This window comes from Gobius niger (assembly GCF_951799975.1).
Source record: "Gobius niger genome assembly, chromosome: 21".
Lineage (NCBI taxonomy): Eukaryota > Metazoa > Chordata > Actinopteri > Gobiiformes > Gobiidae > Gobius > Gobius niger.
This window is the reverse complement of record NC_136872.1, coordinates 3854585-3878816: the sequence shown is the minus strand read 5'-3', so window position 1 is coordinate 3878816 and position 24232 is coordinate 3854585. Positions and strand designations below refer to the sequence as shown.

At 45.6% G+C, this 24232-nt stretch overlaps 1 pseudogene across 1 annotated transcript in view; it reads right to left on the bottom strand.

Moving 5' to 3' along the window:
* Positions 1–24232, bottom strand: part of LOC306980604 (acetylcholine receptor subunit beta-like) — a 42923-nt pseudogene that overhangs the window by 15265 nt on the left and 3426 nt on the right. Inside the window, exons 2-9 of the transcript XR_013794307.1 lie at positions 23915–24048; positions 16570–16614; positions 15111–15220; positions 13600–13708; positions 12705–12849; positions 11883–12068; positions 9158–9381; positions 1584–1757 (exon numbers count right to left, since the gene is read on the bottom strand). The product of XR_013794307.1 is annotated as an acetylcholine receptor subunit beta-like (transcript). The remainder of the gene's footprint in view (positions 1–1583; positions 1758–9157; positions 9382–11882; positions 12069–12704; positions 12850–13599; positions 13709–15110; positions 15221–16569; positions 16615–23914; positions 24049–24232) is intronic.

The following is a 24232-nucleotide window of genomic DNA, read 5'->3' as shown; positions in this document are numbered from 1 at the left end:
GGCGAAGGGAGAGGGTGATGTTGTACAATCAATTACTCAATGGAGATGCAATACTGTTAAAGTGGCGCTAGCCCGCAGTTAGCTTTGCCCGTTAGCCTGTTAGCTTCTTCTTCGTGATTCTATTAGTGTGTGTTGGTGGCTCCGGTCCGGTGGCAGTCAAGTTGCAGTTGTGGTTTTCTGGCCAGAGACACCTGGGGGAGATGAGAGACCCCCCCAATCATCCCATTAACACTTGTATCACCCCCAGAGGGACTACGGAGAGGATTTATTAACGTAAACAAGTTACTTAGTGCTGCTTTAAGCTCGTGCATGACGGCACTTCAGACCCCGAAGCGACAACTTTCTGAGTGACAGGGCAGGATTTTAGAGGCAGTTGTGGTGAAAAGGTCTGAGCTCATTCTACACATAGGACTTTGCTGGGGAGGAACATTTTTAAACTCTGTATAGTCCCAGTAACACTTTACATTACGGGCCGGTAAGTCCGTGGTACTTATAGTGGTTCTTACAGGATAAATACTAGGTTATTATTGTGGTACTAAAAGTCATAATTACTAGTCATTAGGGTTAGGGTTAGGGAGAATGAAGGTCATACTTCTATGTACTTTAAATGATAGTTTCTAGTAGTTTCAGTGATACATCTATGGTACTTATTGGTAATTCCGTAGTAGTAAATGTGGTACTTCTACATACGTAATTTGTAGGATTGTGTGACTATAAAACAACATAAAACAGCATTAGGGAAAACAAGAAGCACAACCTTCATTACTAAGAGTTACCACTGTATCTAGAAGTACATCACTTGCAATTCTCACTATAGTATCCTTTAAGTACCACAATAAGTATCCAGAACTACCAGTGTAAATGCCACCATAAGTACCACTGTAATTACCACTGTAAGTACCAAGGACTTACCGGCCCGTTAATGTAAAGTGTTACCAAAAAGTATACTCGAAGTGTACTCGGATTCTTATTTTACATACTTCTTAAAAAAAAAGTAGTAAAAAGTAGTAGAAAAGGGTCCTTTATGTAATCATTTCCTATTTAAATCTAGAGAAGCAAATCAGTGCAATAATAAGATACCTGTTGTGAGGATTAGGCAATTTATTTGTTTCCAAGGTGACATGTTCAGAACGCCCGCAGTGTTTCCCTAAAACTTGAGGTCACGCACACTAAAGGTGCAGGTGTAGTTTTGACCAGCAGAGGTCAGTGTTGCTCCACTCTACCCTCAAAGAAGGGCTCACACATCTGCGTCAGCACTGTGGGACCAGGGGGAGTTTACATGCAGAGCCGGAGCGCCGCGTGCGGCCGGTGAACAGGTTATGACCAGGGGGTGGGGTGGGGGACGGGGCGAGCGTCAATGGGAGGGGGGGGGGCACCTCATCAACGGCAAATAAATGAGCGTTCAGGGGCTAATTCAGCTGAGACTGGAACAGGGACGAGCTCTGAGGCAATTATAAAGAGAGGAAGTGCCGTCTCATCACTGTCCTGCCAGACACACACAAACACGCACGCACACACGCGCACGCACACACACACACACACACACACACACACGCACACACACGTCCTGTCGTGTTCCTGACCTGTACGGTTTGGGGAAGAGCACTGAGGAGTCGGGCTTGCGGATGAAGTACTCGTCGGACATTTTGCCCAGGGGGGCCTTGGGCTGCTTCATGGGCTGGAGCTTCAGCACCACCAGGGTCTCGGCTTTGGGCCGCCGCATGCACAGGTACGGGGGGCAGCATGTGCAGGAAGATCTGCAGAGAAGATTGGGTCACTTTCAGATGGAAGGTTTGAGAATGCGAGTGAGAATGAATCAAATCTATGATCAAAGATTTCTTTGTTTTTTTTAGTCTTTCATTTAGTCTTTGAATAAATCAGCCAATTCATTACATGATCTGCAGTGGGTTGCATAAGTATGAAATGTATACATGATTTTGAATTTTTTTTATGAACAAAAAACTGAAAAGTGGGATAAGTACCGGCCCCGTTTCTTTTTAGTTCAACCAATCACCTTCAGAAGTTTCCTGATGATTTCTGAATGATCACCTGTTGACCCAATGACTACATAGAGTCTACCTGTGTGTAATGTAAGGTCAGTTCAAATACAGCTGCTCTGTGATGGTCTCAGAGGTTTGTTAGAGACTATTGGGGAGCAGACAGCATCATGAAGTCCAAGAACACACCAGACAGTTCCGGGATAAAGTTATTGAGAAGTATAAAGCTGGGTTAGGTTATAAAAACATCTCTCTGTGTACAGTTAAATCCACCATCCAGGAATGGAAAGAGTCTGACATCACTGCAAAACTACCAAGACCCGGCCGTCCTCCTAAACTTACTGACCGAACAAGCACAGCACTGACCACAGCTGTTACCAAGAAGCCTTTGATGACCCTGGATGAACTGCAGAGAGCTACAGCTCAGGTGGGGGAAACTGTCCACAGGATAAGTATTAGTCGGACACTGCAAAAATGTGGCTTTTATGGCAGAGTGGTTAGAACAAGCCATTTTTAAAAAGTCCTGTTTGCTGTTTACCAGAAGCCACATGGAGGCCACATGGTGCCTTTCTGGATGGTAAATTTAACTGTACTTTGGAAATCTTTTATAACCTAACCCAGCTTTATACTTCTCAATAACTTTATCCTGGACCTGTCTGGTGTGCTCTTGGATTTCATGATGCTTCTGCTCCACAATAGTCTCTAACAGACTTCTGAGACCATCAGAGCAGCTGTATTTGAACTGACATTAGATTACACACAGGTAGACTCTGTTTAGTCATTGGGTCAACATGTGATCATTCAGAAATCATCAGGAAACTTCTGAAGGCGATTGGTTGCAGTAGAAGGAAAGGGGTATAGATACTTCTGCACATCATACTCTTCAGTTATTTATTCATAAAAATAAACATTTCATTTCACTTCATGATTGTGTGTCACTTAGGGTGTGTCTTTCACATAAAATTTAAGTTAAATATAAAAAAATGTAGACAATTTAAAGGGGGGCCGATACTTATGCAACTGTACTTTACTGTCTCTCTGAAGTCACTAAACACATTTCACAGTGACTGGAAGTGACATCACCAAAAGAAACAGCACGATATGTTTCATCCGAGGGAGGGTGGGGGGGGGGTAGGTTCACAAGGTAGCTCTAATACTTGGCTTCAGTAATTGGATTTTTTACTGACTAATACTGTAATAAAGTAGTTTGTGATTAAACCTACGGCTGAAATCTCCGGATGTTCTTGTTGGCTAACAAAGTAAACAAAAAGATCCGCTTCCAGTGAAACTTTGTAAAGAAAAACAGGCCTAGTCCTTTGTTGGTCCACCAAGCAGCTGTGATTTCACTGAATAAATCAAAAATAGGTTGTCAGAATGAACATTGCATGGCAGGTTTGGACTGTAATAACACCTACAGTCACCAAACGTCCCAGTCTTATTTTCAACCATATTTGAAGGGATTTTTCCATATCTAACGAAACACTGGACACTCCATTACATTATTCATTCCCTTCTACATGCCACCAGTTCCATTCTACTCATTTCCAAGACCAACAAACCATGCAAACAGTTTGTGAGGGGCCTTAATGAAACAGGCAAACCCTAAACGAAAAGTCAACCCTAATTAAAATGCTTCTGTTTATGCAATAACCTTATCCATCATCAGAGCGGCGTGGTGTTTATAATGAGGTTTAGTGGTGCTGCGGCGGCGGAGGCGACACTGGAGACCTTTGGATAGCACTATCACACATACGTCATGTTATAGCCTGAACCTCCATCTGCGCCCGGTGGCCCCGCTCATGGAAAGCTAATTACGGAGAGACACGGTGTTCGGCGGCGCGATAAGAAGCTGGAGCGGCGGAGAGAGTTCAGGAGGCTACAGCTGCGAGGAGAGAGGACTCAAGGACGAGTCCGCACGGCTCTCTCCGGTCTTTGTCACTGTTTCACCGCTGCAGAAGCAACCTTTGTGCAGGAAGAAGATGTTTTCCACTTCCTGCTCGTGAAGGATTGGAGGCAAAGGAGATTGGAGAGCATCCTGGCATGGCCCTTTTCTGACCCAAACTCCTAGAATTGTAACCCAAACTAAACTCATAAGACATAAAACTTTGGGAGCTCATGCTGTAACTACTATACTAAATACATAAAAGCAATGTCAACGGTGCATCTATGTGTAAAAAAATCACATTAATCTCACCTTTAATCCCAGACTGCAGCTCCCTGTCTCACTTCTGCTGTACACGTGCTGCCCATACATCCATATAATCCAAATAAAGCGGTAGATCCATCATCATCCATCCATCCATCCATTTTCTTCCGCTTTATCCGGGGCCGGGTCGCGGGGGCAGCAGTCTCAGCAGAGATGCCCAAACTTCCCGGTCCACACACACCTCCTCCAGCTGTTCTGGGGGGACCCCGAGGCGACACCAGGCCAGCTCGGAGACATAGTCCCACCACCGTGTCCTGGGTCTTCCACGAGGCCTTGTCCCACTAGGACATGCCTGGAACACCTCCCGCGGGAGGCAACCAGGAGGCATCCGGAACAGATGCCCGAGCCACCTCAGCTGGCTCCTTTCGACGTGAAGGAGCAGCGACTCTACTCTGAGCTCCTCCTGGGTAACTGAGCTCCTCACCCGATCTCGGAGGGTGCGCCCAGCCACCCTGCGAAGGAAACTCATTTCGGCCGCTTGTATTCGCGATCTTGTCCTTTCGGTCATTACCCAAATCTCATGACCATAGGTGAGGGTGGGAACGTAGATCGATCGGTAAATCGAGAGCTTTGCCTCCCGACTCAGCTCCCTCTTCACCACGACAGACCGATACAGCGACCGCATCACTGCTGACGCCGCACCGATCCGTCTGTCGATCTCACGCTCCATCCGTCCCTCACTCGTGAACAAGACCCCGAGATACTTGAACTCCTCCACTTGAGGTAAGGACTCCCCACCGACCTGAAGAGGGGAAACCACCTTTTTCCGGTGGAGAACCATGGCCTCAGATTTGGAGGTGCTGATCCTCATCCCGGCCGCTACACACTCGGCTGCAAACCGCCCCAGTGCGTGCTGAAGGTCCTGGTTTGTTGAAGCCATCAGAACAACATCGTCCGCAAACAGCAGAGATGAGACTCTGAGGCTCCCAAACCGGACACCCCCCCTGGCTGCGCCTAGAAATTCTGTCCATAAAAGTAATGAACAGAACCGGTGACAAAGGGCAGCCCTGGCGGAGACCAACACGCACCGGGAACAGGTCTGACTTACTGCCGGCAATGCGAACCAAGCTCCTGCTGCTCATACAGGGAACGGACAGCCCTTAGCAGAGGGCCCCGGACCCCATACTCCCGGAGCACCCCCCACAGGGCACCACGAGGGACACGGTCGAACGCCTTCTCCAGATCCACAAAACACATGTGGACTGGTTGGGCGAACTCCCACGAACCCTCGAGCACCCGATGAAGGGTATAGAGCTGGTCCAGTGTGCCACGACCAGGACGAAGACCGCATTGTTCCTCCTGGATCCGAGGTTCAACTACCTGCCGGATCCTCCTCTCCAGCACCCTGGAGTAGACCTTACCGGGGAGGCTAAGGAGGGTGATTCCTCTGTAATTGGAACACACCCTCCGATCCCCCTTCTTAAAGAGAGGGACCACCACCCCGGTCTGCGATTCCAGGGGCACTGTCCCCGACCGCCACGCGATGTTGCAGAGACGTGTCAGCCAAGACAGTCCTACAACATCCAGAGACTTAAGGTACTCAGGGCGAATCTCATCCACCCCCGGAGCCTTGCCACCGAGGAGCTTTCTCACCACCGCGGTGACTTCAGCCCCGGTGATGGGCGAGCCCACCTCCGAGTCCCCAGCCTCTGCTTCCTCATTGGAAGACGTGACGACGGGATTGAGGAGGTCCTCGAAGTACTCCTTCCACCGCCCGACGACATCCCCATCACCCGCACTGTAAACAGTGTTGGTGAAGCACTGCTTCCCCCTCCTGAGGCGCCGGATGGTTTGCCAGAATCTCTTCGAGGCCGACCGATAGTCTTCCTCCATGGCCTCCCCGAACTCCTCCCAGACCCGAGTTTTTGCCTCTGCGACCGCACGAGCTGCAGCACGCTTGGCCTGCCGGTACCTCTCAGCTGCCTCAGGAGTCCCACAAGCCAACAAGGCCAGGTAGGACTCCTTCTTCAGCTTGACGGCATCCCTTACTTCCGGGCGCCACCACCGGGTTCGGGGATTGCCGCCGCGACAGGCACCAGAGACCTTACGGCCACAACTACGAGCAGCCGCATCGACAATGGAGGAGGAGAACAGAGTCCACTCGGACTCCATGTCCCCCGCCTCCCCCGGAATCTGGGTGAAGCTCTTCCGGAGGTGGGAGTTGAAGACCCCACCGACAGAGGGATCCACCAGACGTTCCCAGCAGACCCTCACAACACGCTTGGGCCTGCCAGGTCTGACCGGCTTCCTCCCCTGCCAGCGGATCCAGCTCACCACCAGGTGGTGATCGGTTGACAGCTCAGCCCCTCTCTTCACCCGAGTGTCCGAGACACGCGACCGGAGATCAGACGACACAACTACAAAGTCGATCATCGACCTCCTGCCTAGGGTGTCCTGGTGCCACGTGCACTTATGGACACCCTTTTGCTCGAACATGGTGTTCGTTATGGACAAACTGCGACTAGCACAGAAGTCCAATAACAGAACACCACTCGGGTTCAGATCGGGGAGGCCGTTCTTCCCAATCACTCCCTCCCAGGTCTCACTGTCGTTACCCACGTGGGCGTTGAATTCCCCTAGCAGAACAATGGAGTCCCCAGTCGGAGCACTATCTAGTACCCCTCCCAGGGACTCCAAGAAGGCCGGGTACTCTGCACCGATGTTGGGCCCGTAGGCCGAAACAACGGTGAGAGACCTGTCCCCGACCCGAAGGCGTAGGGACGCGACCCTCTCGTCCACCGGGGTGAACTCCAACACGTGGCGGCTGAGCTGGGGGGATATGAGCAAACCCACCCCAGCCCGCCGCCTCTCCCCGCGGGCAACTCCAGAAAAATGGAGAGTCCAGCCTCTCTCCAGGAGTTGGGATCCGGAACCCAAGCTGTGCGTGGAGGTGAGCCCGACTATATCTAGTCGGTATCTCTCAACCTCCCGCACAAGCTCAGGCTCCTTCCCCCCCATTGAGGTGACGTTCCATGTCCCGAACGCCAGAAGCTGGGCATGCGGACCAGGTCGTCGAGGCACCTGCCTCTGACTGCCACCCAGTCCTCTCCGCACCCGACCCCTACGGATCCCTCTGCGGGTGGTGGGTCCACAGGAGGGCGGGCCCACGTCGTCCCTTCGGGCTAGGCCCGGCCGGGCCCCGTGGGCAGAGACCCGGCCACCAGACGCTCGCGTTCGGGCCCCAACCCCAGGTCTGGCTCCAGGGTGGGGCCCCGGCTGCGCCATGCCGGGCGACGTCACGGTCCTTGAATATTGTACGTCCATGAGGGTCTTCTGAACCATCATCATATCTGTTCTTAAATGTCCTTTGTATATTGTCTCTGACTTGTCTCTGTTTCATCAAGCCATGTGCTTTATTGTGAAATGCTCCGCCCGCGTGGTTCCGTTTCATTTCTTCGACTTTTGCGCTGCACGGTGTAGTGAATCGGTTCACGTTAACCCGGAGCTCCTCGACTCATTTATCTCGGAAAAGGCTCTGAGAGAAAAGGCTCCTCACTTTACTGTTGTGACGCTTTTAAACACTAATTACGATGTGTTCACTTTGCAAAGTCATAAAGGTAAAGATGGTGAAGGTGCTTTTTGTCCTGCTGCAGCTGTAACTTCTCCAGCACATCGCGTTCTGACGGTCTCCACCTGTTTCAGAAGCTCCTCCCTCACAATCGCTGCTTCTAGTCCGTTTCTTTGTTGAAAAAAAGCGGCATTGGTGCTACCGCGTGGTGCCTTATGGGAAATGTAGTTCTAACGTGTTTAATGTAAATTACTGGCCGGCCGCATGTAATCTAAATAAGGAATCATCTCGCGGGCCCGCAAAAAAATACCCTGCGGTCAGTGTTAATTTCATCGACTAAGATATTTAGTCTTAATTTTAGTCAAAGTGTTATTTTTGACGACTAAAATTGGACTAAAACTAAATTTAAAAGTTTTTCATGAGACTAAAACTATGACTAAAATGTCCAGATATTTTAGTCGACTATAATAAGACTAAATAAAAATGAAAAGGAGAGACTAAAATCATCCAAGCTTCTATTGACCGTCTGAAAGAGCCTCAGATCATGTAAATTCTCTGCCAAAGGATCAGCTCTGAGCTTTGTTCATGTGGAGCAGCTCCATGAAGCAGAGGAACAACATTAAATACGATTATAATGAATATTATAAATGCAAAGTCCACTAAATTAGTCTTAAATTTAGTCGACTAAATTTACTTGCCATTTTAGTCGACTAAAACTAGACTAAAATCGAATTACATTTTCGTCAAAAGACTAAAACTAAATTAAAATATGTTGTCAAAATTAACACTGCCTGCGGGCCGCATTTGGCCCCCGGGCCGCGTGTCTGAGACGCCTGATCTTAATTGTTGCAAAAGTACGTGCATTTAGCCGACCAATGAAAATCTTGGTCGACCATGACAACATCGCCCAATTTGTCGACTAAACGACCAAAGTTGGCAGCCCTGTCGATCAGCGATGTCTGGTGAAAATATCAGCATCTGTATCGCCCTGACTGAAGAACTTTGCTCATTTTTCAGTTAGCCTTGCGCTTGTGCTGCCACTGCCATGCTTTTAAAGCACCATCCCCTGCTCCTCTCACTCCCCCCTTCCCCCCCTCCTGCTCCACACGCTCCTCAGATTCACCATTAGCTTCTTTCCTTCTCACATGCAGGCTGCAACCCAGGACATGTCTTTTCTAACCCCCGTCTCCACCGGCCAGTCCACAGCGCTCACTTCCCTCCCCTTCACTTGCAGGTTGAAGCTCGCCCAGACTCGACTACCCACTCCTTACAGCTGGGGACCACCAGAGATGTTTGTTCTGAAGAGCGGTGGATAGTCAGAAGGTGAATTACAGCTAAACACACCGATAGCGTCCTCCTCAACATATCACTGCAGGTGACTTGTCATTTTTAGGCGAAGTTAGCCATGCCATAGTTATTTAGTGAATGTTTGAGTAGCAAACTCACCCTGCGGATCCACATGGGCATCCGGTGCGTGTTGGGAGACCTGTGGTGCAGGTTGAGCACCACCACGCTCATGATGACGGAGAAGGTGACCAGGATCATGGTGAACATGATGTAGTTGACGATGATGGGGACGCCCAGCGATGTCTCCGGGATCTTATCGGCCAACAGCAGCAGGAACACAGTCAGGGTCAGCAGGACGTTGATGGACAGACCCATCTTCTCACCTGGAAGAGGAAATGGACGCAGAGAAATGCCCTGAACGCGCGTGGACTCTCTTTGAGAACATTTTAGTCTTTCCACCAAAATAGTTTTAGTCAAAATGTAATCACACTTCTTTTTCCTTTCAGTCTAGTTTTAGTCCAAAGAATGTTGATGAAATCTGCCCGGTTGCAACTTTTTCAATAATCCGCTATTTCCATTGCAATTATTCCTTAAGTCCAAACCTTCTGCAGTAGAAGTTTCTGTTCAGTTGAATCCATTGTAATTGTTATATTTGCACGTAGGAAGTATCAAGCTGGTTGAAGTAATTCAGACTGAAGCCCCGCCTTCTCTCGAATGCCCGGCCGGGACTGGCTCTACAGCGTGTGCCATTAAGGGCTCCTTTCGACGCAAAACATCTAACACTAGGCATACCACCAAAAAGAGCAAAACAACGTGTGCAATATCTCTTTTGGATCTTTAGAATCACAGCATTAAAACAAATTACAAGGAATTGGCGATCAATAAAACTCCCAAACGTTAAGAACTGGCTCGAAACTATAGACAGCAAACAACGTATGGAAAGATTGACCCATGAAATAAATGACAAAGAAGCTGAGTTCCAAAACAAATGGTCTCTCTTCATCCAAGACAGATTTATATAGTAATATAAAATAAATGAATAAATAATAATAATTAAAAAATAATAATGATAATAAAAAATGTGTATATAGGTGTATATATATATATATATATTAGAATATACACATTTTAAGAATTATAATCCCATGATGGGGAGTCCCTTTCCATTTTCTTCAAATACATGGCATTACTGTATTATTATTATTTTGTTTCTGTTTCTAGCTATCATGTATGAATTCGAAGCACTGTCACAGCGCATCAGGTTTGTAATAGCTCCTTTTGTTTGTCGATTTTATTTGCTACACAAGGGGAGAAAAAAAAACTCAATATTGTGTGTAATAACAGAAATGTAAAAATGTACACATTTGAAATGTAAAAACACACAATAAAGTAATAAAAAAAATAAAAAAGGCAGCCTTAATATAGTTCCCCTTTAAAGAGGGGGTATTATGTGTTTTTTTCCAATCACATCACCAGTCTATATCACACTACAATGACCAAACCTTCTGTTGGTCTGTAAATGCAGACTCAAAAAAGTCATTCTTTGCTCTTGTAAAAGATAATAAATGCAAAATGTTAACTATTAACTAATTCTTAAAAACAGCATTTTATTTATGTGACAGAAGTAAAGTGTATGTGAATGTGTATTTTTCGGACAAGGCTTAATAAAACATATAAACTTGAAGAAAATAAATAAGGGCTCCTTTCGCCCTCTGTCAGAGTTTTGTTTCTCAGCTCCTGAATCTTGGCTATATTCACTTTATCTGACAGATAAAGCTGCGTGTGCATTTAGACGCTATAAACAGACATTTGTCCTTTGGCCTGCTCTCCTCGCAGTCTCATTTATTAAGAACTCTTATCCACATGTCTCACCCGCAAAGCCAAAGTCAAAATCACCAGGGACCCTACGCACCCATCACACAGTCTCTTCAAGGTAACGCCTTCAGGGAGGAGACTGCGGAATCCACGGGCCAGTTCCAGTCGACTGATGAACAGTTTCATACACAAGGTCATCGGGAAGCTGAACTCCCTTTGATCCCTGCAACTTTTCAGCACAACTTTTGACAATTAAATGACCCACAAAATCAGGCATTTTAGTAGCAATCACACAAAATGCCCACCGAAGCCTGGAGGGACTGAGGAGACGTCAAAGATCATCTATTGAAATGATCACTTACTCTGTATCCTCAGGAGCCATCCTTCAAAGCCCTACGTAACACTTGTCCTGTGCACATGGGGCAAAAGACCACTCAAAAAGCAGATGGCACGACTCAAGGGGCACCCCTTTATCAAAGCAGATCAACTGTTCTCCTGACACATCCATCAATGTATACAATGTTGTCCATAGTATGCAACAGCAACAACTCTCTTCGCCATTAGGATTTGAAATAGCTTCTGAGCTCTTGCCGGACAGCAGAGGTGCTGCTGCGAGCGGACAGGTACAGATAGTGTTTACCCGCAGTGGTCAATTGAACGGAGCGGACCCATCCGTGTGAATTAGTGCGCTCTGCCCTGGCCATTACGGACAATGAGGCCGACTCCATCTCAGTCGGTGGACGTTACGCCGGTGCTCAGGCCTGATTAACAACGTTAAAAGTTCACGGGTCGACATCCGAGAGGAGGGTTTGGAGACCTCCACAGCGCGACTACAGGGAAGGCTGTTACGGTCTGGGCAGTGCGGCTACAGGCTGTTGTAGTATCTGGGAACTGAGCTTTCTCTTGCTAGAAACTTGGACCAGATAATGGAAGAGTTAAAGTGATTCAGGAACCTTAGAAAACAGTTGAAGCCCAACAGAAGTGTGTGGACATGGAGGATTGTTATGGTTGTTCGTAAAAGCTGGAAAATGCCGCTTTAGCAGAACATGGTTCAAAGTGGGCGTGTTACCGGCGTCGGGGGGCAGGTAGAAGTTGAAGATGGCGATGATGGTGATGAGGATGCAGGGCAGGATGATGTTGAAGACGTAGTACAGAGGCTTCCTCTCGATGATCAGGTAAAACGTCATGTTCTCGTAGCCGTCGTCGTCGCGGTTCTTACGGCACGGCTTGTGGCGGAGGTACCACTCCCCGCCCTCTGGACCACAGCGCGCACACACACACACACACACACACACACACACACACACACACACACACATTATTGAAGATCTGATCAGAAACAACACCTACTGTAACGTCATAATCTTCTTGTTGCGATGCTAGTATTCATTTTTTTAAGCAGGTTCTTGCAATGCTCAGAAGCTCGGATGTCGAACTGAATGAAACAGCATGAAACTAAATAAATGCCTTGCTTTTGTTTGCAGATTTGCAGTTCTCAAAATCATCTTTGGGGCCAGATGTTCTGTGCTGGAGGGCTGGATTTGGCCCCCGGGCCTGATGTTGCCTTCCCCTTCCCTACAGTTTTGTCTGCACGTGTGAATATATTTCTTCTGCCTTTAGCTGCCGCTGTCACCCATAAAGGAAATGACCATATTTGGATTACAGCGTCACCTCGGGCACCTCCCACAGTACACATGGATACAAATATGTCAATATTTAGGAATGAATACTCGAGGGAAGCCGGCTTTCGCAGTACGATGTTGTATTTCCTTCCTGATTATCTCCGGGTCACTCGCGTCAGAAAATAAGCATCGTACGGAAAGATTGTTGTCACATAAAAAACGTAGATGTAAAATAAGCTACAAATCTGGATTCCTGTAAACATACTCACCGCTGAAGGCCTCGTCCAGAAGGGTCTCGTGGATCTCTTTCCCCGAAGAGTCCAGAGAGTACTGAATGTCGATCTCTGAGGCGTCGTACGTGTATGAACGGAACACCATGCTGCAGTTCTGCCAGTCAAACGGGAAGTACTCCACCTGGTACACACATGGCAGACATTAGCCTGGCCTTAGCCGTCCGTAAAGGGGAATGGCCGGAGGTGCTCACTGATACCGTGCTCTTCATGATATCAGGTACGGGCAGAGTCAGCAAAGAAAGGAAAACTGAATCTGAGAGACTTCTGCTCTTTATTAGATGCCAGTAAGGAAATTCTAAAGATTCCTTACCATTCTGTACTGATTGGACTTGGAGTTGGGGTTGAAACGCTAAACGTGAAGTTTTAAGTACATTGCTCTTACCATCTGAGCCACTGAGGAGTCATCACGGGAAAAAATCCCACATGGAACTTAATGTAGGCTATATCCACACGAAGACAACACTTTCTCTGCAAACAGCCAGCTAAGAAGCTAGTGGTTGTTAGCCTTTCTCTCGTGAGACGGCTTGGCTATTCTCCCTGATAATTGACAAACTAGCTAAAAAAAAATCTTAGTAACTTGCTCTTTTTGTCATGTTTTTAAAATAAAATGGATACAACAACTTTAAAGGAACAGGCCACTGTTCAGTCACGAACAACGGCCACATATGTTGTTAGCATTCAGCCTCCCCCAGTATATTCGGGGTGAAGTTAGAAGCGACCAAGCTCTTCCACGGGCACAAAGACCAGACAGGTACGCATCAACTCGTCTAAGCTCAGGTCAGAACATATCTCAGTGTGGAAGAACGGTGGCCTGTTCCTTTAAATGCCAGAAGTGAGTCCATATACAGTAGTATTTGTGTGAGGCACCGACCTTGACGCTGCAGGAGCTGAGGTAGAGCGCGGGGGGGGTCCATGTCACTTTCCCAGAGTGGTAAACCTGGACGTGCACGTCGAGCGCTACCTTAAACACTCCGTCGTTACTGCGCACACAAGATATTCATTATAAAGTGTCATTATGCTAGTGCCATGTTGCCACAAACTGCCACACAAACACCCAGTTTTAAACGTGACTGCGTCATACTCGTCTGCATCATTTATTTATTTTGTTGCAAATTGAAACAACACACTGGCCCCATCATTTTTGGTCCAGCTCTAGTCCATTGTTTTGATGTTTTCCTGACCTCAATAGACGTCTACACTACCTTGATACATTGTACTCAACTAAATTTAGCACAGTGTAATGTGTAATAGCGTGTACCTATGCAGCACATACACAATGGAATAATGTGTATTACTACTTTGGAGGTACATAATGTAATAAGACATTAGACCCTTAGGGTTAAGGCTTAAAGGAATACTGGGATAATGTTCTTACCTTCGACATCTGCGCAGTAATATTTTCACTTTACTGTGCGGATGTCGAACTACTCCTGGTATTATTACGCCTTACAATATAGTCCCCCTTTTTTATCTGCTTGGAAAATCCACATTGTTTAATTTTGTGTAATTATTCTTGGATCGTGTAACACTTCACGTAACCATATTTAAATGGGGAAAAACGTGGAAGAGCTTGGTAGCTTCTATCTTCATCTGGTTTGGAGCTATAGAGGGGAGAGGGAGAGGCTAAATGCTAACGCCGTCTGTGCTGTGTTTACGTGACTGAGGACACACATGAAGACCAGACAGGTGCACATGAACTCGTCTAAGCTCAGGTAAGAACATATCTCAGTATGTAAAAACGGTGGCCTGTTCCTTTAAGGTTAGGGTTAGAGTTTGGGTTTGATGTCTTATCACATTATGCACCACCAGAGTACTAATACACATTATTCCATTGTGTAGCCTGTAGGTACAAGTTATTACACAGTGTTACATAGCACATTATATTGTACTTAATATGGCAGGTACAATGTATCAAGGGTAGTGTTTCCCAATATATAATGTGCTTTATTTATCATTATTTGTGGTTCAGAAGACGAAATGTGTAGGTCTCAGATGTCTTTAGCTCCTAAGCTAGCTGTTTGTTTACTTTAAAAACAAACCTGGGTCCTTCATGGCTGGTACGGCCACTCTGTAGTAAAAACAGGTCAAATAAAATAAGTCATTAGAGAGAGGGAGCTGCTTATTAGACTATTTGCTTACGTGTCATCAATACTGTATATATTAGTGGTCTGTGTTGGGACATAGTGGAACCATTGATATTTTCAAAGCTGGTCATTTTGATTCACACACATAGGCTTAGATCAAGCTACAAACAATAGTTGCCAGTTAAGAGAGCGCAGTGGAGGCGGTGTGTGCAATGAAACGATCAGAACGAGTCTGAGGACGCTGGCTTTAAAAACACAGAGAATGACATTGTATTGTATTCTGTAGCCTCTCACTGACTTGTTGATGAGGACGATGTCGGGCAGCCAGACTTTAGCCGCGGGGATCCTCATCACCGTGATGCCTTCGTGCTCCTTAGGTTTCCACGTCAGCCTGTAGTCCGTCCAAGCCTGTGGGGGACAACGCCGTCGCAGGATAAGCAAGAGTCACCATCACATTCAAATCTCGATGGGCAAACTCCAAAGCATCGGTATAACGTTTGTCTCGTCTCTTTGGGGTCTCACGAGGATCCATCTTTTGTATCTTTACTGGTTTAGAAACGTCCCTCACACTTGGGCCACATTTTAGGGAGGCTAATGGGAGCCAACTGGCCCAAATCACCGACTGGAAATGTCTTCCTGCTACACGAGAGCAGGTTTTTACTATATGTCTTATCTTTTTAGTCAGATTAGTTCTTGATTTGGTCTGAAAGATCAAACCTGAACTTGGGTCAGGCAGACTGATATTACAGCGTCGTGAACATTTGCTCTGATATCGATTGCTTTTGCTTTAATTGTCCAGGGAGAGGCCAAACCTTTGGCATCTGCTGCCGATTGGATCAAGTGCACTTAGTTTTAGCCGAGCACAGCCAAGTCTAAAACAACCACAAATCCATTAGAAAAATGTAGTTATTTGTGTTTGTAAATGTGTAGCAGCACCTCAGGTTTTTCCATCATTGCCGTGATGCATTGCGTCCCAGGTTCGATTCCCACCTGGACGGGGCCTTTCTGTGTGGAGTTTGCATGTTCTCCCCGTGTCTGCGTAGGTTTCCTCCGGGCACTCCGGTTTCCCCCTACTACTAAAAACATGTACAATAGGTGAATCTTCCTGCAAGGGGTTTCTGACCATCAGCCTGGCTTCATATCTGGAGATGGGTCCCCAAGCGCCGGCCTTAGTATCAGTAAAATAGTTTCTTGTTGTCACCCTCTCATGGCAATAAGTTGAATGCCCATCTCGGGTCGCCCGTTGCATTATGGGTAATGGAATGTGTTTGGCTACCAAACAATATTGATAGGTAGCGTAAAGCAACCAAGAAAGCTCTGATTTGGACCGTTTTAGCGGCTGGAAAGTGTTTTTGTCGCTGTGGAGCTTGTTACGATGCCACACCAGAACGCAGCACGTCATCTCATGTCCATGTGACCCGTCAAGGGCTTTTCACAAAGAGTGTAGCGTTTTTACACGTAATTCAGCCAATAATCGTTGATATAATAAGACCCGTCGGTGAGAGAGGGTAAACGTGGCTCTGTTTTGGTTAATAGCGAGTTGACAGACGGGAGTTTCCCTGCTCAGACTGAAGCAGGAGTCCTGACCATGGTTTCTCTGTCTCTGCTGCTCTCGTCTGAATTCACCAAAGTTACCATAATAATAATAGAGGCGAATGTCAAAGCGTTTTGGTGTGTGCTGGCCTTAACAATGCTGATGTTTTTCCCCTTAATAGCCAGTGCTACAATCCGGTGCATAGTTTGTGTGTGAAACTTACCAAATCCATGACTACAATTGTGCTCATCTCTTCATTCTTCATATTCTGTCACACAAAGAGCAGACATTGGAGTTGAAGGATAAGCTGTAGATTGGAGGACAGTGTGGATCATTTCCTGGTCGTAGTGTTGCTATTTAAAACCCAGAGAGGAATGTTGGTGAGACAGCTGGAGCGAGTGTTTGTGGGACATCTAAGCGAGTCCCCCCCACCTCCGCCATCCTGCAGAATGCCCCCTCCCCGACAAGCGTTAGGTGTTAGTGCTCCTCTGGGCCTGCTATGTTACTGTTTGATTATTGTCTTTTAGATGTTTTATGCCAGGGTTTACACTACTATTTGATGACATCATGTATATTTATGAAAAATATATATATATCTATTATAGAAAATGCTATCTTAATGGCCGCTGCCTGGGCGCCGCCATGTTTATTTCCCATACGGACTTTGAAGCTAAGCAGGGACGGGCCTGGTTAGGACTGGGATGGGAGACCGTTTGGGAACACCAGGAAGCCTGGCGACAGTACTGAGTTTGTGCGTGGTTGGTGCTGACCGTATTCCGTCTCCAAAGCTTTGTCTCCGAAAAAAAGTACACACAAAACATTGCCCAAAACCTGCTCAAACACGAGCCTCTAATCAAACGCGCTGCTCCGACTGATTTATCCTCCGTGAGTCAAAGCGAAAATGAAACTACCACTTAACGAGCGCATGGCCTGCCCTGCGTAGTTTTTTCCTTTTTTTGTTACGTTGCTGCTGGACCATTTGTTTTCTATTTTGCTTTCACGTATTGTCAGCCCAGAGGTACATTTGATTCTAAAGCAGCTTGGAAAACATTGCCAATTTTATTGTAAGGTTTTAAATACTGTCTAACAACAATCATTAGGCTATTTCAGTTCAAAACCAACTTATTATTTTTTTGATTGTCCACTACCGTGATGCACCAAACCGTTAGAGCTGAACCCCTAATATTTATCCATACTTATTCCACTGTCTCTTGAATTCTATTCCCTGAGTTTAGCGAACATATTGTCGTTGTAGTTTATAAGAAAGGAGCACGGGTGCATCAAACACTCCAATTGCAGTTTGTTTGAAATTATTTTTAGCATTCATTATTTTACACATTTGTAGTGGCCATAGTTTTTGGAATGGGTTGGGAACCACTGGTCTACAGCTGAACTGTGTGACAGGTTGGACATTTCTTTGTAATCACTCATAATCTCAGAATATCAAATGTGGAGACTAGCGAGGCCCGGCCGAAAAGGATTTATTCCTTTTGAAATAAGACAGTGGTTTCTTGTTTATTTAAATGTAAATGAAGTGATGCCACTGACAGATCCATAGACTCATTTTCAATTCCATGTAAGTCAAAGGGGTACAAAGAACATGAAGACAAATGTAAATCATGAATGTACTATGAAATGTAAGAAAAAAGTTAAAAAAAACATGATGTTTCTTTGGTTATTATTGTGCAATATATCGATTATCGCGGCGTATCGTGAGATTATCACTATCGCGTATCGTATCCAGTTGAGAGGTTCCCACCCCTGGTTTTAATAAAAGTCCGCAATGTCTATCCAGTGTTGCACCAAGACCTTGCTTGTATTGATGATGGGAGAGTGTGACCATCGTGCAAAGCCTTCTCCAGCACATCCCTAAGATTCTCATTGGTTTAGATCTGGACTCTGTGGCAACCGATCCAGCCCGCGCTCCGTGAACCACTCACTCACAATGTCAGCCCCATGAATCCTGACATTAATATCCCAGTGTCATCAGGGAAGAGGAAATCCGTTGGTCGTTCAGGATCTTCAGCTGATCTCGTTGGGCTCATGGTGTTGCTGAACTCCAGATCAGAACACTGCCCCCCAAATTGGTGGTTTTCAGTACCGTTCCCTTGGCGTTGTGCTAGTGGGAACTTTCACCATCAAACATAGCCCTGAGTTTTACAGTTGTTTTTTTAATCTAGTGGACTGACTGGACTGGCCATCGGGAGTACCGGGAGTTTTCCTGGTGGGCCGACGTACGTGCACCGTATCGGCCCGCAAGAGATACTGCATATCCATTGACGTGCTCCTCACTATATGGGTCCAATTTCATGATATGTCCACTACAGGTATCTGACACTTATTATACCCCTCCGTTGGCGCTTTCTTAAGTTATGGTTCCCAGATAATCTCGTATATAATGAGCCTCTCGGATATAAAACTACTCCTGCCCCTCACATCATATTTGCCAATATAAGTGAAAATAAGTTTTGGTAACACGCTCCAGGACTCACAGAACCTCAGGCCTCTATTTTTTTAATAAGACAAATATATGCAAAGAAGTGCATGTTGGGAGTTGTCAGGTGACTCACCCTCCTGCCCCTCGTCTCAGTGCGCTCAGTTCGGAGAAAGCTTCTGGTTTCCATTGAAAGGATTTGCAATGTTTTGGCCTTTTTGGGGACTTCTATTCTCACTCCACAGTTTTACCATTTCATTAACTTAATCTACAATGGGATATTTGATTGGTTTTGTGAAGTTTAATTGTGTCATATAGTCGCGAGACTTAACGGAACTCACATTTAGAAGATTTACAAATGTTGCAGGAAGTTGTAAACGACAAGATTAAAGCGGTGACTGCTCTGATGCGTTAGCTCAAATTCTGATGAAACAACATGCAGCTATTGTCCTCGGTTTTGTAGCTTATGCTGGTTTAGTTCAAGGGCTTATTGTTTTGATAATGGCCTCAACAATAGCATAGTGTAACGCAGGTGTCGAATTCACCATGAATATTTGCCCATCTCCAACTCTATGGTTACCTCCGTGCTATCGCGAGAATAGGGTCATGTAACCGCGTCCCGACAATCACCTCTCTTTAGTAACGGGTATCCGGAAGTTACCGGTAGACGCGAGGGAAGCCCAAACATTTGCTGCTGCAGGTATGTTGTACACTCGGGTTTCTTTTAATAATATCCGTTTAATGTCTCAAACTAAAATACTTAAATGTAAACCATAGGAGCCGACTACCAGTGCCGGACCACGTTACACGAGCCGTGCATTCAGTGAAACGCGGACTTGGTAAGAACGCACACCACAACCATGTAGCTTAGCGTTAGCCGCACCTCTTTGGTTTTGTGGGGGGTCCGGTTAGCATTTGCTATTTGTGCCATTTTTCTATCCGTTCTTTAGGATGTTCACCAAACCCAAATATTTATGATGTAAACTAGGTTCTTGTATTGAATGTTATAGCTGAAAGTCGTTAAGCAAGGATTGTAGTGGCGGTTTTTAGCCCAAACTTGTGATTGTTATGATATTGACGTAATGTTTTGAATTTGTCTTGCGCACTACGCACTTCAGTGCACCTTAAGCATTAAGTTGCTAGTTTTTTTATACAAAAAGTACCTTGAATTTAATGCTCTTTTATGTGTATATTGATATGCACTTTTGTTTAGATTTGTCTAGTGATATACTAACCCAGTTAGTGGGGTTTGCTACTATCAGCTAATAGTTGCACATTTTTGATTGTTGATTGGACATGTCTAAATTATGATTATATTGTACAATGTGGATAGAGAAATTATGAGAGGTTGTAATGCGATTAGTGTTATGTACTATAGGATTGATAAATGTGTACACAGCTTAGACCTATTGTTCCTTGGTGCTGTTTTATGCAGGCCAGGCTTTTTACATTGATGGCGAGCTACTGAAACAGAATTCTGTCCCAAAGAAGAAGTATCCATGCCTGGAGATTCCCACTAGGAACCCCGACCTCCTGCTCTGTCCGGGCTGGTAGGAGGCTCTTGCAGCCACCCTCGCAAACTCTCGCACCCCAGTCTACGGCCCCCCCTACATTCATTCATTCACTCACTCCTCCCCACGGGTCACTACCTTCCCTCTGGATACTCAATCGGGACCCCGGGTCGTATGAACTGTTGAACTTTTGAACACTGAACTCTATCTAAAGAACTTAACAAGACTGCTGCGACCAAATTGCGTTTATTGCACATCATGCCTATTTGAAGTACTGCGGAACTGTTTATGTTCTTTGTTTGTTTGTACATACCATGGTTGTTATTGTTGGGTTTGAATGGCCATTTCAAATGTTTGTCTGTCCACATATTTTCTTACATAATATATGGTACCATCACAAAGCAAATTCTGGTCTCTGCCTCCTCTCTCCGAGTCGACACCTAGACTTCTAATCCTAGCCCATTAACTCGAAAATGAATTCTAGTGCATTATGATCATAAACTGTTGTTTAATAGCAGCATATTGGTTACAATAGCGCTCATGTTTTTGGGGCGGTTCAGAACATTAATTTACATTAATTTACATCTACCTGCCTCTATCCGCTCAATAACTTGCTTTCAAATGTATAAAAATGCACTTTTGCAATATTTACAAATAACCTGTAATTGTTTTTGAAATTTATTGTTTACAGTATCCTGTTGTAACTGATTGTTTACTGTAGAGAGCTCTATGTGTGTGTGTGTGTGTGTGTGTGTGTGTGTGTGGGTGTGGGTGTTTTTGTGTGTGTTTTTGTGTGTGTTGAGATTTACTTGTATGTTTGTTTTGTTTTGTATGTTTTGGTTTTATGCCTGTACTGCTGTATCTTGTCTCTGTGCTTTGCTTTCTTTGGTGATTTTTGAGGACCCTCTCGAAAACGAGATGATGCATCTCAAGAGGTTATCCTCTCAAATGAATAAATTTGAATTTGAAATTTGAACATGTGACGGCGGACTAACGCTCCGCTCGTTTAGCTCCATAGGTAGAGCGCTGGTCTCATAACCACGAGATTGTAAGATCAATCCTGACCCCCACCCACTGGGAAGAACATCAGCGTCTAAAGCAGGGGTCACCAACATGGTGCCCGCAGGCACCCAGGGGCCCTTTGGGGCATGTCCAGTAGCCCTTGGGACTTTTTCTAAAGTGTAAAGCACTTCATTTTCTTGAATCAAATTCTTAAAATTACAGTTATTTCGGTTCTTGTGACTCAGTATGAGTTTAAAATACAGCTATTTTAATATGATATGGGGTCAATATCCTATAAGTGAACAGTGTACGTTTAAGTCCTTAGGATTTGTTTTTAACTGGTAGCCCTCGAACAACTTAATGCTCTTAAAGTAGCCCTCAGCTGAAACAAGGTTGGTGACCCCTGGTCTAAAGTATGACTGATTTTGTAGAGGGCCGGTCATGACCCAAAAGTCCTGGGCTGATTTTTTTCTGCCAGTCCAGCCCTGGTTTCAGCTTTCTCCTTAGATGTTTCCTCTGCTTGATGCCGATGATCTGACCCTTCTCAGACACACTGACATCAGGGTTTCTCTTTCCACACTGGTTGTTTCAAAGACAAGAAGCCTCTAACCCTAACGCTCAGTGGGGTTGAAGCACGAGTGATCCAACAGGAGGCCCTCTCTCCGCCTACCACCTGCGCCGCCGTCGCCCCAAATGCCGCCCGAGCGCCATGATCGCATGTGCATGTTCGCTTCACCTCTAGGGGGGGATGCTAATAATAACAGTTAGCGCGGAGAATGCTAATGCTACTGTCCAAGTGGGTCAGCGTTTCAGAGCGTTCTGGCCCGTGGGTTTGAGAGAGGGTCACCTTGACGGAGGGGAGTGGGAGGTAGAAACCTGCTGCCGCACCAGAAGGAGCATTTAGTCTGGTCGCGTTTCCTCTAATGGATGTTTAGGATGAATAAAAATGTGATTACGGTGCGGCACGTGAGAATCAGGTGACGTAGCGTTATGGTAAGATAGTATGACAAAAGCAAAGCCGCGGGAGACAAATGAGTCGTTCCTTATTTGCTTTGACACTTCAATACAGAGATAAAAAAAACATACAAATCACTTTTAAAATGAATGTTTTTTCCAATGTTAAATGTCATGGAACAGTCAAAAGCATTTACTCAAGCAAGAATAAAGATTTGTTTGAGCCTAAAAGTTAGTGTTAGTCGTGCCGGATCCTTGACGAAGGCTCTTGAGTCATCATCTGTACTCCGTAGTAGAAGTGTAGGACGTTTCACCTCTCTTTCAAAAAGGCTTTGTCAGCAACACTAAGGCTTTCTGCCTACAAGAGTAAATAAAGACCGGTGGGAGGGGTTAGTCCCACCGTCCTAGTCCCACCCCTGTTTATTCAGAGTCCTCCATTTCTGTTCATTGACGGATTACCGTGGTTTACAACTACAGTTTTGATGTGCTGAATCCATCCACCCCATCCTCTATGGGGTGGGTCTATATTATTTTTTACCCCTCTTGCATTTCTATACACACAATCTTTATTCCAATGAAAACCACTAAAACAAAGTAACCCCCAATATAAAAATAAATAAATAAATCCACACAGCACAGAATACCTGACCTGATACAGAAAAATGTGCATCATTTTCAGATTATGCGGGTGTATAAAGGTGTATAAAGTGTTATGTTTCTTTTAAAAAAAAAGGAAAATGGCTTCCATGACTCCAAACTTTGAACCTCACTGTCCTCAAAGGAGTGGTCAGTGGCTTTAAGATGGAGGTGGACCACAGACTGAGGCCCGCTCGAGCGCTCTCTGCGGTGTTGGTAGAGCCTCCTCAGCAGCTGTTTTGTTTCTCCAGTATAACACTCGTCTTTACACTGAATAGAATAAGCCGAATTGCTCTGTTTGTGGCTGTGAGTTTTGTCCTCAGCAGTGTTCATTTTGTCAACTAAAATATTTCATCATGATTTGTTCAAAACACTTATTTGCTGACTAAAATTTGACGAAAACCAAATTTAAAGTTTTTTATGAGACTAAAATTATGACTAAAATTCCCAGATATTTTCGTCGACTAAAATTATGACTAAATAAGAAGGAAAAAAATCTTCCAGTGACAGTTTGAAAGAGCCTCAGATTTGCTTTGTTCATGAAGGAGAAGCTCCGTGAAGCTGAGGACTGCAATTGAAAATGATTATAATAAATATTATAAATGCAAAGTCGTAAATTTGACTAAATCTTGACCAAAATCAAATGATATTTTTTGTCCAAAGTTAAATCAAAATATATGTCTGGTCATCAGGACACACTCATTTTGGCCTCAGTGTGGTCACTGGAGTTCAGACGTGACGTGCCAGCTGCTGCTCATGTCCCTGCAGCTCCCGCTCTCATCAGACTGGAGTAAAACACTGTCGGTCATAGTCTTAGTCATCATCATGCACTACGCTTGTTTCAGCCCTGGCGATCTCTCCCTCCCAAACCTCCCCTTACATTGTGTGAAGTGCTTTGGGTTTCAGCCACAGCTGCCTCACCAAGTCCCGTCATGTTCTGTGCCTTGTGGTTTCTGCTGGTGTGCTGGTCCTCATGTTTGTCCTAAAGTGCATCAAAAGCGACAGTTGAAGAGTTGGTTTGTTGGGCTCACCAGTCCGTCGAAGGATGACAGCACCATGCCCACCCTCACCACCACTCGCTCCTCCGGGACCGCCGCGGGCCGCACCTTCTGGTTGTAGTTACGAAACATAGACTTGAACAGGGCGTTCTCTGCGTCCGACGCTCCTGACCACAACAGGAAAAACAATGGAACGTGAGCATTGGAAATCTAAATATTAATATGCGAAGAAAAAATACTTGTTTTTTTTAAACAGTCCCAGTTTGATTATCAAAAGTCCCCTCTCTCTGTGGGACAATTCATTCAATGGGATTTCCCATTGACTGAATCAGATGCACATAGACCTTCACT